At 39.9% G+C, this 11,714-nt stretch overlaps 2 long non-coding RNA genes across 2 annotated transcripts in view; both read left to right on the forward strand.

Annotated features, from left to right (window-relative positions):
• Positions 1-21: 21 nt before the first annotated feature.
• LOC105525414 overlaps positions 22-11,714 on the forward strand; it is a 104,327-nt gene continuing 92,634 nt past the window's right edge. The window contains exons 1-2 of the long non-coding RNA XR_001003920.1: positions 22-1,615; positions 3,442-3,539. This is a non-coding gene — a long non-coding RNA (uncharacterized LOC105525414). The remainder of the gene's footprint in view (positions 1,616-3,441; positions 3,540-11,714) is intronic.
• Positions 4,831-7,407, forward strand: LOC105525413. Its single transcript, XR_001003919.1, has 2 exons — positions 4,831-5,185; positions 6,971-7,407. It is a non-coding gene; the product is annotated as an uncharacterized LOC105525413 (long non-coding RNA).

An 11,714-nucleotide genomic window follows, 5' to 3' on the forward strand; every position in this document is an offset into this window, starting at 1 on the left:
GCCCCCGCTCCACTCGCCGGCGGCGCGGACCTCCTTGTCAATGGGAGCGCGGGACCCGGCTGCCGGCACGGCGGTCAGTTGGGCCCCCCAACTCGTTGCCAGCGCGGCCTCTATCCCTCTCAGGCCGGCTCTCCATCTTGTCGCCCGCAGCCCGCCTTCTCCGTGGCTCTGCTGCCGCTGGGGCCGCAGAGCCGAGGCCGGGTTACCTCAGGAAACGCGATGTGGTAGTGGGTCGGAATAAACCCTCCCGCCCCAGAATTCGCCTTGGGGGCATGAGGACAGATTCGGCCTTTTCGCTTCCTGTGTCCACATTTAGTGAGCACTTAGTATGTGGGAGCCGAGGCTGTAAGGAGAGGAACGGAGAGGGCGGAGAAAAGTCAGGGCCTTTTCTCCGGGAGCCGCTGCTTCCAGGGCCATCGCCGACCCTGCTCGGAGATCCCAGCCGCCGCTCTCGGTGCAGGAGGGGTGCCCACCCTTGGGGAGGCCTGGGTGCCCTGAGCGGAGGGACAGGGCTTCAAGCGACTGGGAGTTTCCAGCAAACTCCTGATCCCTGAGCAGTTTATTTTAAAAGCTTTTGCAAATGTTGGACGGTTTAGCTTGGTGGAGGCCGTCTTTGCACTAAATTCTCTTGTCCTCCCGCTTCGAAACACACAGAATGAATTTTGAATAGATTCTTAGATGAGTGATTTTCTTCCTTTTTTCATCTTCTGAAACATTTCCCCCTCATTTCTTCTCAAATAAAAACCCAGAAACCCGGGTCAGTTACTCAGTGTACAGCTAGTCAAATACTGAGAAAACCAGTCGATATTTGCCAAAGATTGGGTATGTTCTGGGTGGTCTCCGATTTTGAAGAAACGAATTTTTTGCTGCACAAAATTGTTTTACAATCAGTTCCATCAGACAGCCCCAGGGGCTCTCCTGGGGAAAGGGGCCAATAGGCAAGGTTGCATGGGGATAAGAGAGGCAAGCGGCCAGTGGAAAACGTTTTTTTTTTCCCCTAACAGTTGGGCATTTCTGTGGCTCTGAAAGCAAACTTGTTTGTTTCATTTCAACCATAGAAAAAAAACACTTCTGTTTTGGAAATGTAACCCAGCATAAAAATACATTTGCAATGGGGAAAAAGAAGGCAGTTTAGGGCCACCCAGAAGAAAATATTTTTTCCCCTGATTTTTTTTTTTTTAATTTGGTATTTCCCAGTGTGGGTTTGCCTCATTTTACAAATAGCTGCCTATGTCAAGTTGTGGGTATGTGATTTAAATATTTTAATTTGAATCACATTTTACATAGTCTAGGAAACTGACAAAGGAATCTTATAGAGAATTGTTTTCTAAAGTGAATAACTGCTTCTCTACCTACCCGCCCCCCTCATTCTTCTTTTCTGTGCGTGTTTTTGGGGGAATGTTAGGGGATAAACCTGATTTGGCTTAAAAATCACTAAAACGCAGCCTTTCAAATCCAAAACAGAGAGCTTAGGTACCCAACATTCTATAGAATGTGTTATTTCCTCAAGAGGTTGCTAGGAACAGTTATGTAGATCTACCAGGTGCAGGGAAGCACTCCACATCCTCACCCAAGTCCTGTATCCCTGCAACACTGCATTGGAAAGACTGAAGAGGTAAGAATATAACTATTTCATTGCGAATGCTGGGTCACATTTCACGTTTCCGTGCTCTTTCTTTGAAGTAATTTTTAATTTAAAATCTTAGGCTCTTGGATTATTCGGGTTTGTATGGTTAAATGAAACTATCATTGACCTTAGGTATATTTATTTATTCTTGGTGTCAGACCTAGTATGATGGAGGCACAAACCTGTTTTGTGTTTTTCTTTCCTCACTCTGCTTATTAAGCACCTACCTACCATGTACAGGGTAACTGTTCTAGGGGCTATTAGATGTTGTATTTCAGGTTTGTCTACTCAGTTTTCTTTTTCTGGGTCACTTTGCATCTTTATCGCTGGGCTTCGTAAAAGACTAATAATAATCCGCTTCATCTGTATAGTGCTTTACAGCTTACAGAGCACTTTTACAAAAATTATCTCATGTGATCCTCCCACATAAACCTCAGTTAAGCACATGGCGTGGGAAGCATCATGGCTGAGTGCAAAGAACCGGGACCATGAATACAGATCAACCTGGGTACCCATTTTATAGCTGAAGAAGCTGAGCCGCTAACTGTTTAGGGGCATGAACAGTTATTCTTCTTACTACTACTTGTAAGTAGTAAGCCAGTGCTCATTTCACATGTTTGTGGACTATCTGAGAAACAGCATGCTATATACACATATAAAGTGTGCTTCCTGGATTTACAGAAAGCGTACAACCCCAGAACCCACTCATATTCAGGTTCCCCCAGAGGACATGAGGATAAGAATCTCTCAGTTCTCTGTGAAGTATTAGTAATTAGATAATACCACAAGTGTTTAATTGTTCACAATTAATTCCTGTGGGAATGAGGAAATTACTATCCTAACATCAGCAGCGGGAGATGCTTAGACCAAAGACAGATTCCATTTGGTTTTATATGATCCTCAGAATTTTATTTCTCGGATTATTGCTGATGTCCAGAGAATAACTCTCCCTCCAACCTCAGCCATTCCCTTTACTGCACACATATACCATTCAGCATATTTTTAATTTTAAAAGTAGGTAATTAGAGTATTTTATATACTGTCTAAAAGGAACAACAGCAGAACCTACATTAAGTTGCTTTTTTACTGCTTGTGACTCCTAGATCTGGAGGGCAATTCATTATATCAATAAGATTCCCCAGCTCTGACTTACAGAATATGGGCTCTGATTAGGTAAACTGAATTCCCCTATTTGTTCCCTTTTGATACTTTAATTAAATATAAAATTACTTTAATTATTTAAATATGTATGCACTGGCACTCTACTATGTTTAATATATTGATTTAGACATGAAGACAGGTTGGGATGTCACGAGCTTGGAATCTTGAAATCTTGAAAGTTCTGGAATGTTTTCTCAAAACAGTTTACATTAGAGTTAGCTGGGGTGCTTGTTAAAAAATCAGTTATCCATCTTACTTTTACTAACTCAGACTCTTCAGCCATTTGCATTGATAGCTACTACCCAGGTGATTTTTCTGTGTACAAAGTGTTGGTCTTATACAGAATCCATATGTGCCAGTTAATTCTAAGAGCTTACTTTCTTAAAGCCCAGATATCTCACATATTTATAAATTCAACTTTTTTTTTTATGTTTACTAGTTTTTTTGTATTTCTGTCAAGGGTATAGAAACTATGAAAATTACTCTTCCTTATGAATACTACTCTCACGGGAAGAAAATAGGCTAAAATATGTGGTTCATAACCTAAATGAAACTAAATATCCAGTGAATTAGTCATATTATTGTTACTGTTATTATTATTATTATTATTATTATTATTATTATTTGAGATGGAGTCTCACTCTGTTGCCCAGACTAGAGTGCAGTGGTGCAATCTTGGCTCATGGGAACTTCTGCCTCGCAGGTTCAAGTGATTCTCATGCCCCAGCCTTGCGAGTAGCTGGGATTATAGGTGAGCGCCACCATGCCCAGCTACTTGTTTTTTGTATTTTTGGTAGAGACAGGGTTTCACCATGTTGGCCAGGCTGGTCTCCAACTCCTGACCTCAAGTGATTTGCCAGCCTCAGCTTCCCAAAGTGCTGGGATTATAGGCATGAGCCAATACATGCAGTGAATTAGACATTTTAGGGAGAATGGTAGGTCACTAGAAATTTTGGATTTCTGCACTAAGTGTTTCTGTTATAACTCACAATCCAACTTAGTGGTGAATATGATTTAGAAGAATGTCTGATTTTGGCTAATAGATGACTTCTTTTTTTTCCCAGTTTGTATCTGGCATTAATGAGGGAAGGTGCTGATCAATTTTTTTATGTCCCTAAAAGACGAGCCCTCTATTCAGCATTTCCGTAACTCATATTGTGCACATCTCTCAGACCTACCAGAGTGGTGGTTCTCAAACATTGTGCACAAGAATTACCCAAGATGCTTTTTAAAGAACAGATTTCTGGGTTTAATCCCTAGAATTTCTGAATCAGTAAGTCTGAGGCGAAGGTTAGGAATCTTCATTTTTACATTCATACCCTCTCCCCAAGTACTCAGGTACTTTGGGAAAACATTAGTAGACTGTAAACTGCTTTTAGGGGACAAAGTTGTCTTATTACTTTGTATGTATCCCCAAAGATCAAGGATGGCCGACTGCCCACAGGTCATCGGTTTCAGTATTTGTTAACTAAATTCACCAGTCAGTAGGCAAGAGCTAAATCAGACAATATAGCAAAGCTCTTCCCACCTCTGAGACTTTTTTTATTTTTTTAGTAGAATTTTTTTTACTTGATTATTCTAGAAAATGCTTAAGATTAGATGAGTTCTAAAAGATAATAGCTTGTCTTCAAGTAAGGTTCTGAAAAATGAAATGATATGGATTTTAAACAAACGAATGGGAGATTTATTGGCCCATGCCAGCTTGTGAGAAGAGTGTTTGCCAGATGTTTTTGACATTTCCATCAGAAATTTTTTTGCTCAGTTTTGTGTCCCATTTTGTTATTTTGTAGATTTTGTGAAAAAATTAGTTTTCTTATTTATAATTTTAGGGATAAGAGATGTCATAAGAAGAAATACAGGTTTTGTGTACTTTTAAGTGAAGGAATTTTCATGAAGGAGCAGATTAAGGTTTATAGGTAATTGAATTGAGCTCTTAAGTTATTGAAGTCCATTATGTGGTCACGGTTGACAACATAATTTGTTGAGTGTTCTTTGATGGTTCCAGAACCCCAAAGAGGGTGTGCTTTGTGATTTTTTTTTTCAATTTAGGATAGCTACAGAATCCCACAGGGATGCCTTTGGCTTGAAGAGAGTGGAAAGTTGGAGGGGGCCAGAACTAGTGCTTTCACATTGACAATAAAATGGACCAAGAGCTGAAATTGAGGTCGGAAGCTTAGCTTAATATGAAAACGTTACCTAAAGTCATGGATTCCAACTGGAATTTTCTTGGAAAACTTTTCATTAGAAACTAAGATTCTTACTTGTTTTGATGGGAATAATAGTCCTTTTCAACCTACCTGGGCTGGAGTTGACAGATAAGATTAGCAGGAACATATTTGTAAAATATTTATTTAATACTTATATCCTCCAGAAGACAGGAGCTTTCCTGATACAAAGGTTACTTGCATTATTTATCATATTTTCTATCTTCATAGAGGCTTTCACACATGCATCTCAAATACATTTTAGACATTATCTCATTAGTCTTCTGTAAGCTTCAAGGTCCAAAGTCTTATTACTGCATTGCTTTTTGCAGATAGAACTATTTTTGTTTGTTCCTGTCAGTTATATTTGTGAAAGCAAAAAGTAGGTGAATTTTATGTGAATCCAGTTAAAGCCAATTGAATTGGCTATAATAAGTATAATTTGGGGAGGAGAGGCTATCAATTAGTTCAAATTTAGAAGTGCATTGAGAATGTTTGGCCAGACTAGACTGAATTAATTTTGTGACCTGTCTGCATTCTCTAAAGTACATGTGGTTTGAGGTGTTCCCAAAGTCTGCCAAGTACCAAGATCGAGGCGTTCCAGTCGGATAACATGGTTCTTTAGTTGAGCTGACATTTAGGCATGTTATCTATTCTCCAAAGGCCTGCAAAGCCCTGACCTCTGTGGCAGAGAAAAACATTTTTATGAAATTCCTATGTGTGTGATGGAGCACATCTATAAAACTAAAAGAGGACAATTCAGTGAGAGATACATTTTCAACCAGGCACCTATCTCATAGGACTTTTACCTAGAATCATTTAGAAGTTGAAGTAAAAAGAAATGAACTGTATCGATTTTCCTCTCAAGTAGTCCCTAAAGTCCACTGTCTTTCCCCCTGGCCATTGTAGTCTTTGGAGAGGTCTAAGAGGAAAGAACTCTGAATTAGTTACATCCAATATAAATGAAAAACAGCACTGTTTCTAATGACTACAGAGATGACATATACAGGTCTTAATAAAAACACTGAAAGCAATGGCTTAACCATGACTCTGAAATTAATGAGGTCGATGCCCAAAGGCAATCTTAAAAAAAAAAATCAGTGGTGGGATTGAGAGGTGGGGTGAATGAGGCAATGAAAGAAGAAGGGTAGATTTAGAGATTGGTCACTTTGATCATTCTTTTTTTGATTCTGTAACCTCTGCTTCTGTTCTAGGAAGGAAGTGATACCAATCATTTTGTTCCTTTTTTTGCCTCCCCCGCCTCTGCTCTATTCATATACTTGGCTTTATCCCCCCGTAAACATTTCCACAGCAAGAAATAGTGATAAGAATGATATTTTTACTATAATTATCTTCGTTTATTTAATTCATGAATGTCTTCTATATTTATTGTATGCTTACCATGTGCCAGACACTATGTTAGATGGTGGGAATATACTGTTGAATAAACACACATGGTCCTCTGCCATCATGCAGAGGCATATGGTCTCAGACTTGTGAATTGTAATAATCTCTCATATATTATTTAATTAAATCGTTATAACAGCTATTTGAAATAGCCAGGATTTCTGTTTTTCATTGCATGCACAATGAAATTAAGCTTAGAGGAGTTCAAGTGATTTACCTAAGATCACATAGCTCATATATTGAGTAATCAGGATGGACACCTTAATTTTCTGAATTCCAAGACAGTGCTCTTTCTGCCACATCATGCCACTTCCCAAAGATCCAAGGTTTATCTCAGTTGCTTTTTTAAATAGCACAGGCACCAATTATGCTATTCATATTTTAGTGGGCTTTTACTTTACTCAGTAATCCTTCTTCTACTTTGTTGGATAGTATTGATCATCATAATGAACTTTACCCAAGAAACTTACAATCCCATGGTATCTATTCCAATAAATCATTCCTAGCTCTTACAGCAGAATAGATTATCTTTGTAGTACATATTTATCAGAATATTCTCTGTATTTTGCAGCATCCGCTCCCTCAAAGGTGAAAACCAGAAATTGGCAGTAGATGATATGCAACTATTAAATATATTGTGAAGCTTCAGCTTCAATAGGTTTGGACAAATAATAAATGAAAGTAATTTTCAAAACTGAAGGGAAGTAATACCAAGAAAGGCAGCAGAGTGAAAAGAACACTGGACAGAATGAAGAGACAAGACTTTTAGTCTCTGGCCAACTTTAGGAGACTTAGTTCACTTTCCAGGCCTCAGTTTCCTCAATCAAGAAATTGGATTTTAGGCACCTTTTATCCATAATTCTAAATCCGAGTTGCAAGGACAGAGAACCTGGAGGACTGACATTGGGGAGACTACAGAATCCAGAGCTCCAGAGGGCAAAGCAAGAAAACGTTACAAATATATTTATTCAATCCTTGAATCTGAATATATCTGTTCCACTGTCAAAATGGTTCCCTTTACTTTTTCCCCCCTTTAAATCAAGCATGAATTTTTCATATTTTGTATGGTGTTTGCTTTAGAAATATAACACCTTGTAAACGTAACAAGCCAATAGTATGAAAAGACTATGGATTGACTTTGATTTTCGCACTTCGAAGTGACACCACTCCTAGATATACTGGAATTTTTTTTTTAGCCCGTCATGAAAGGTTTCTGCAGATAGCTCTGTGTCCTTTTCAGCACAGCAGGCAGATAATGGCTCCTAATCATCACCCAATTGATTTTGACAATATTTCTTTGTGAGTGAGTAGGATGATTGGGGAACATCCCAGGGGGCTGGGAAAGTATAGCTAAGGGAGTCACATAAGTCCAGGAGTGAGACAGCCAGTGGTAACTAAAGGGGCAGATGAGCTTAACAAGGGATTTACCTTTTCTCATAGCCTCCACTAGATCTTTGCACTCCTGGCTTTCCGGTGATTTTCTCTGGTATGGCTCTAACAGTTCTCCTGATTCTTCACTTCCTACCAATCACTCAGCTATCTAATATTAGTTACTATTACTTGCTGAAAGGGTGTCATTGAGGGGATGGAGGAATTCAGCATGATGCTTTCATAACCTTAGAGATACCAGTGGCTCTAAGCATGAAGGAACCAAAGACTTATGAATTTATCCAATTGTCAGTTAAAAATTAAGGTTTTCAGAAATCGGTAGAGAGGATATCGGAACTCCAATCAAATAACATAGAAGAATACACCTTTGCTCTTCATTGAAAGTCTGGTTCATGGGCTGGGTGTGGTGGCTCACGCCTGTAATCCCAGCACTCTGGAGGGCCAAGACAGATGGATCACCTGAAGTCAGGACTTTGAGACCATCCTGGCCAACATGGTGAAACCCCATCTCTACTAAAAAAAATACAAAAAACATTTAGCTGGGCATGGTGGCAGGCGCCTGTAATCCCAGCTACTCTGGAGGCTGAGGCAGGATAATTGCTTGAACCCAGGAGGCAGAGGTTGCAGTGAGCTGAGATCGCACCATTGCACTCCAGCCTGGTGACAAGAGCAAGACGTCATCTCAAGGAAATAAAAGACAGTCTGGTTCATGAATGTATATTTATATGTTTTAGGTTAAAACAAAATGTTTAATGTATGTATATAAAAAACTTCAAAAGTTTTTTCTTTTCCTTTTTTTTTTTTTTTTTTTTTGAGTCAGGATCTTACTCTTGTTGCCCAGGCTGGAGAGCCAGTGGTGCGATCTTGCCTCCCTGCAACCCCCACCTTCTGGCTCAAGTGATCCTCCCGCCTCAGGCCCCCAAAGTAGCTGGGGTCGCAGGGGCAAGCCACCATGCCAGACTAATTTTTGTTATTTTTTGTAGAGACAGGGTTTCACCATATTGCTTAGGCTGCTCTCGAACTCCTGAGCTCAAACAAACCACCCGCCTTGGCCTCCCAAATACTAGGATTACAGGTGTGAGCCACTGTGCCCAGTCGAAAAAGGTTTTTCTTTGTTTGTTTGTTTGTTTTTAACTACAAAAGTAATCTGCTATTTTAAAGACAATCAGAATTGCACAGAGAACATCTGGGTTGCCTGGCCTAGAGGACTAAGCTGAGACATTTCAGAATTTCTTAAGGGTGAAGATAACTTGCTGTTGGCTCCAGAATCTAGCTCCAGCTGCCTCCTACCTCCTTTAGGGAGCTACTCTGTTTAGGAATCAACTTCTTTTACATCTAACTGCTATCATTGTAACTACTTAGGAAAACTACCATCACTGCTGTGACAACATCCTGAGGCTTACATCTTAAACAGAATTCAGGAAGGGCATGGGAAGTTGAGCCAGGTAGGTCTTTTCTAGGCTTCTCAGCAGGGCCACTTAGCTCCCTAGGGCAGGCTAACCCTTGGCACAGGTCCTGGACTAATCCAGGCCATAAGCAAGAAAATCCAAATGCTTCTGGGTGGTTGAGCATCACATCAGTCTCTGTGCTGATCCTTTTTGAGCTTACCCTGGCCCTATGGAGTAGGCAGTTGCCTTGGTGCTTGTGACTAGTTCTAGTAATAAGCCTCTTTTAGATTCTGTGTGTCTGCCTTTGACCCTGCTTTGAGATTGGGGTTCTACCTTGATTCCTTCAACCTCATTGAAATTAGAAGCCAATTCCTAAACCAAAGTCTGCATGACTAGATTCTTATTACAAGCTGCTGTATCTCTGATGCCCATCATCTGTCTGTTTGGAACTTTGCCTATTGTCAATGCCTGACTCCCTACACATCTCTTCACTTTTGGGTATCTGCCTGTTGACATCATGGTGCCTTCCTCTCCCCTCTATAATAACCTACAATAATCCTTTGCTTACTATCAGACTCCCTTCACACCATGATTAAGGCCTAACAGACATCTATAGCATGAATCCCACATATTTGGATTTTGGGTGCCTACACATTTGGAGTTTTGGTGCCTGTCATATGAACCTGCTATCTTGCCTGGTCCCAGTGGGATTGCCTATAGTCATTCTCAAACCTTAATGTTCATAAAAATCCCCAAATGTGCTTATTAAAAATGCATGTTCCTAGGCTCCATCTTTAGACGTTGTGATTCAGTAACTCTGAAGTAGGCCTTAGAAATCTGCATTTGAACATGTTCCTCCAAATAATTTTGAGATACCTTGGGAAAACCACATTTTGAGAAACCTAGTCTCTGGAGCTTGATCCTTATCAGGGCTATTCCATCCCCAGCCAAACTTGATTTTGACAGATCATGGGAAAACTACTTTTCCATGAGAAATTTCTAAATATCATAATATTGCTACATTTTAGAATATTATTTTGTTCATATTTTTCTGCTCACTGGATTGGGGAAACTTTATAGAGGTTATAATGCCCAGCTAGATGCACTCTGGCTAGTAGTTCATTCAAGTACTTCAGAATTTTGAGAGTTCAGATTTTGCCTCATGATTTGGGCCCTGCTATCTCTAAGGTAAAGATAACATAGTGACTTAGAAATGCATGAATCAGTGATATCTCCGTCAGTGGCCTATATTTTAGGACAATGGAGGAAGGTATCTTCTTCCTCTTGGATCTGGATTCATGCTTAAATATTGACTTCATCAATGTGCCTATGTATGCCATTTTAGGTGTAACATATAGTCATGTATATGTAGATATAAAGAGAAAGGAACTCTGGAGACAGGAGGAGCCCAACTACAACTGCTCTTTGTTGTAGGGTGGTGGCTTACGTGAGGCCCACCCTGACTTGGATGCAATAGTCCTCAGATTCAGATTAAACATTTTTGGAAGGAATACTTCGAAGAGCATGTTGTAGACTTCCTTTTACATTACATCAAGTGTGTCATAAGATACCCCCTGTGGTTTGGAAAAATTCTCAGCCATTTGCAGCCCATGGGAGCCATCAAGAAAACCAGGGAAGGTCTTCTGTTTCTTGTCAAGATGGAATAAGAGTTACTGCCTGTTTATCTGCCATCCCATCTGAAACAGCTATAAGAAAGAACAGGCAAAATACATGAAATAATGGTTTTCAAGATCCTAGACATCAGGCAGGGAATAACAGTGATTCCTGACAGATAGGAAACAAATGAGGTGACCTCACGATTACCACAGCTTACTGTCTTGAGGGATTTTTTTTTTAGGTCGTGGTGCAGAAAGGAGGAAGCCAGGTAAAGCTTAGCAGACTCCATGGGTTGAAAAGATTGAGCTCGGAGTCTGGGAAGACCAAGGAAGCTAGAGTTCTTAGGACAAAGTACTGGAGAGAAGAAAGCTGCACACACAACTCCAAAGATCTGCAGAGAATCTTTTGAGCATTCCAATTAATAATTGGCATGTGCATATGAGGAAACTGTTAAAGACTGGAGAAATAACCATCAAAGAGAGTTAGGGAAAACAGTGACAGTACTTACACAGGTCTAATAATACTGCGTATTTCTGTCAGCCAGACCAGAACATCTCCTAATTTATAAAGTATTGGAGAGAGTGCTGAAAAGGGTCTTGCTTCAGTGGTGGGGAATAATTAGTTTCAGACTAAATGTTATTATACATTGGTCTTGCCTCACAAGCAAGATTCAAAATGATCAAATTATTTCCAAAGAATTTAACCATGTCCTAAAGCAAAACTCAGAAATATTTTTTAAAATATGAAAATATCCAGCAACCAAAAAGGCAACATTCTTTTTTTTTAATATTATACTTTAAGTTCTAGGGTACATGTGCATAGCGTGCAGGTTTGTTACATATGTATACTTGTGCCATGTTGGTGTGCTGCACCCATCAACTCGTCAGCACCCATCACTTCATCATTTATATCAGGTATAAC

Source organism: Colobus angolensis, unplaced genomic scaffold, assembly GCF_000951035.1.
Source record: "Colobus angolensis palliatus isolate OR3802 unplaced genomic scaffold, Cang.pa_1.0 Scaffold531, whole genome shotgun sequence".
In the NCBI taxonomy this organism is placed as follows: Eukaryota; Metazoa; Chordata; class Mammalia; order Primates; family Cercopithecidae; genus Colobus; species Colobus angolensis.